Below are 4,594 nucleotides of genomic sequence, written 5' to 3' on the forward strand. Positions count from 1 at the left end.
GAGCCGCCCCCACCCTCCGGTGCCCAGCGGGCAAACAGCACCAGCACAGCCGTGGGACCTCATGTCCATCACCCCACCCCAAACACCAGCATGGGCTGGTGCCCATCACCCCACCCCAAACACCAGCACGGGCTGGTGCCCACCACCCCACAGCATTGACATCCCACAGTGAACTCCATTTTGACATGACACCCAGCACCCCATGGCACACATCAGTGTAGCCTCACGTCCAACATCACATGGTCCACACCCATGTCCAACGTCCCACAGTGGACAAGGATGCTCTCACCTCTGACATCCCTCAGCAAACACCAGTGTGGCCTCACAGCCAATGTTCCACCACAAACACAAGCAGGGCTTTCCACATCCAGTGGCCTCACATGCCACCACCAGCCCCTCCAGCAGATCCAAGCCCATAAGGGCTTCACACTTGGCTCAAAGGCAGGAGAACCAAAATTATGCCCTTTTTACCAAAAAAAAAACAAACCAAAAGGCAGCTTTTCAACAGCAGCATCATGGGCAGGAACAAGCCTGTCCCCCTCCTGTCCAGAAGCAGTAGAGATACAGAGGGCAGGTCCTTGCCCTTGGACATGTTCTGGGACACCAGCAAGGTGTGGAAGGTGCCTCCCACTGCCCATCACCCTGATGCACCCACACCAGGGCACCATGCTTAGCCAAGGGTGGTTACACCCACAGCTGCAGGACCCTGAGGTCTCCTCAATGGCCTCTCCCCAGGCTTCCCCAGAAGGATGCCACCATGCCACCACCCAGGTGACCTTCATGACAGAGCTTTGCCTGCCCTGGGTCTCCAGCTCCTCACCCTTCACATGGCCTGGTTGTCTTGACCTTGACCTTGTGGAGGAGAAGCCCACCCAGGTGCCTGGAGAAGCTGGACGAGCTTGTTTTCTTCTGGTCTGCTCATCCTTAGTCCTTTGAGGTAACTACAAACACAGCAACCATTGCAAAGATGATGAAAGCAGCCAGGATTATGAAACCCTCATGGGCAACGTTCTCCATCAAGTCACTAAACCAACCCTTGCTCTAAAATATAAACCCTCCCAAGAAGGCAGAGCAGGAGACAACCAGGAAAGAAAGCACAACAAACCAATGTCTTGGTGGGAAAGGAGAAAGGAGAGACTTTTATCAGAGAGGAGAATCATTTGGGGGTGGTTGCAGGTGACCTACAAGCACCAAAAACATCTCAGCAAGGAGCAGGACAAGTCACACTGCTGAGATGTTTGAAAAGGGACTCAAGGGGTGGCAGGAGTCTGGAGATGCACCCAAAAAAAAATGCCTGGATGGAGATATTTAAAAGTAGTGCATAAAATTGGGCTCCTCAGCCCATATTTAAGAAGATAGAACCAGAAAAGCTCTCTAGGACCATGTAGGTTCAGCCAGAGCATGGACAATGCTGGTGGTTAATCCTCTGCATCCCTCACTGCCCTCAAACCAGCCCCTCTCCAGGAGGGGTTGGGTCTGGGGGATGATGTCCTTGGTGCCCTGGGAGAGGGGCTCCTCCACATCCACTCTGCCAGCTGGAACAGGTCACTAGCTTCAGTTCCTCCCAGTCCCACCCCATTTCTTCCAGGATCCCTTGGACCCAAAGGAGCTGCCAACCCTTGGGGACTGAAGGAGGCAGCTTCTCAGCAGCTCCAACACAGCAACCACAGCTGAGGCTGAGTGCTTGACTGACTCATTAATTACTACTTTAATTAAAGTTCTGCCTAGTAACTCCATCCAGGGATCAAAATTCAACACCACGGGGACATGTCCATGGCAGGGGGGTTGGATCTAGGTGATCTTGAAGGTCCCTTCCAACCCAAACCAGTCTGGGATTCTTTGATGCCAACATGAAGTCAACCATGTCCCTCTGGGACACCAACAAACCCAACACACACACGAAGGACATGGGAGTGGTGGGCACAGACGAGCACCACCCAAACCCCCAAAAGCTTGGGAGAGGTGGCCACCAAAAGTTCTAGATGCCCATCAAATGGAAGCAAACCATGACCCTTGGCTCTGGGGTGGTGGATACAGACAACCAGCCTATCTTTGGCCAGGCAGATTGGGATTTATGGCTCAGATGAGCCCCTCATCCCTCCTTTTCAGCCACCTCTCCACACCCACACACAGCACCAAGCACAAAAACCTGCCCTGCTGGAAGATCCAGGAACTTCCCAAGCAGGTTTGAGCTGCACCTCAAACCTCTTTCTTCCAGAGCTTTGCCTTCCTGCTGGAAACCCAACAAATCTTTTCCGCCGCGGCGCAAAGAAACCATAAGGAACGATCCAAAAAGGTTCATAAAAAGTGGAAAACGTTGCTCAGTGACAGCTTGGGCTCGAAATAGGAGCCTTCTGGTTGTTGTTCTTTGTAGCTGGACTTGAATATCCCTGCTAATTTTGGGAATATTGCTGCAGAGCACAGCAGAACTGCTGACAACACATTTTCCCTGCACACGCGTGACACAAAAGGAGATTATAGCTGAGCCTCTTTTAGAGGCAATAAAATCAGATTCATCCTAATGAAACAGCAAATAATAATAAAAAAAGGGCTTTCCCTTTTCTTTCTCAAGCTCTTGGCATTTTTTCCTCCTGTGGTTTTATTCTTCTCCTCCTCCCCTCCCCCCCCCAAATAAAACCTTTCATCTCTCTCTTATTATTATCAGTGTTTCCTGCTCGTTTCAACTCCATGACATGTTGCTGGGACAACTAAGACTGGTAACCTTCTTAACTTGGCTATTGTCACTGCCTGGAGTGTATTTAGGAGGAGTGGTTTAATTTCTTTCCCAATCCACAGCTCCTGCCCTGTCCAAAGATATTAAAAATGGAAGGGAAAAGGGTTTGGGGAGGGGGAAAAGCTTTTTCTTCTAGAAATGTGTGTTATTCAAATCATCTCTTTATTTCCTTTAAAGCCATCATTTGTATGCTGGTGCTGCAAGGATCACCCTTATAATGATGCCATCCATATTCAGCTGAAATCCCAGCTCTGCTGAAGCCCAGCTCATCATTCCACTGGGAAAACCAGTCAGAGGTTCCCCCCACTGCTCCATGCTCAGCTAAAACTTCCCAGTGGGATGAACTGGGCTCAGGCAGGGAGCACGGAGGGAAGGAACCTGGTTTCTAGAGGAGGAAGCAGCTTTTTTAGAGGCATCTGTTCTCTGGTGTTGATGGAAAGGCCCTTCCTTGGGGTCATAAGGAGAAGGCTTTGCTGTCCCCAAGGCCACTAAGGTGATGAAGGGGCTGGAGAACCAGTGAGCAAAGGCTGGGAGAGCTGGGGCTGCTCAGCTGGAGAAAAGGAGGCTGAGGGGGGATCTGATCAGTGCTGATCAATATCTGCAGGGGGTGGCAGGAGGATGGGCCAGACTCTGCTCAGGGGTGTCCAGGGACAGGACAAGGGGCAATGGGCACAAACTGGAGCTCAGGAGGGTCAAGTTCAACATGAGGAAAAGCTTCTTGCCTGGGAGGGTGACAGAGCCCTGGGACAGGCTGCCCAGGGAGGCTGTGGAGTCTCCATCCCTGCAGACATTCCAGCCCCACCTGGATGTGTTCCTGTGGGATCTGCTCTAGGGGATCCTGCTCTGGCAGGGGGATTGGACTGGGTGATTCTCAGAGGTCCCTTCCAACCCCAACCATCTTATGACTCTATGACCCGGGAGTTGCTGAAGGACCAGCTCAGAGCCCAGGGCTGTTGCAGGATGGTGTGGCCATGGCTGCACTGCCTCTCCCCTCTCTAGAAGCAGAGATTTCAACTACCTCCCCTGCCTGGCAACTGCCCCAAAAGTGGGCACAAGCAGCAGACCCCAAGGGTGGCCCCAACATTCCTGAGGACAGATGGGGTTGACCAAGCAGGGCTTCATTCCCCTGCTGCTCACTATTCCCTCTTCTCCACCTAAAATTGGGGCCCACACACCATTTTTCACAACCAGGCACTTCCATTTCATCCCCCCCCCCATCACTCAGCAATAACCAATTTCATTTGAAAAACTGAACGATTTAATTTTAAAAAAAAATATAAAATGGCCATGGGAGGGGTTTTTTTCTTTAAAGAAAAAAAAGTAAAGGTAAAGAGATGGAACAAAATGTTCTGGAAGAAAGCTGTTCCCTTGGGGTTTCTTTTCTTTAAGCTTTGCATATTACAATTTGAATTTTTTGTAAAGAGATCCCCCATTTTATATTCACACTGGTAGCCTGAATTTAAATATCTCTCTCACCTGAGATTAATCCAGGCTTCACCCTGAATTACTTCCCAGCTCTGAAAGTACAGCTCCTGAGAGCTCAACTCTCCACAAATTCACTTCTCTTTTCCAGGCAGAAAAGCTTATGAAATATATGAAATATTAAAATAGCATGTGTGCTGGGGCAGGCAGGGGGGAAGGGAAGGCTGGGGCAGTGAGCAGGGGGTCTCCTTTGATATGAAAACACTTTTTTCCTCAAATAAAATCATCACAGACCTGGTTGCACAGGACAAGAGACCCCTTAAACTCTAAAGGTGAAGATTTCAGCCCAAAACATGATGGCTTTTTTATTTATATATATAGAAATACATATTTTTAAATAAATATATTTATATATTATATATGTTTATAAATTTTATA

Source organism: Chaetura pelagica, unplaced genomic scaffold (genome assembly GCF_000747805.2).
Source record: "Chaetura pelagica isolate M959 unplaced genomic scaffold, ChaPel_1.0 scaffold690, whole genome shotgun sequence".
Taxonomy (NCBI): domain Eukaryota; kingdom Metazoa; phylum Chordata; class Aves; order Apodiformes; family Apodidae; genus Chaetura; species Chaetura pelagica.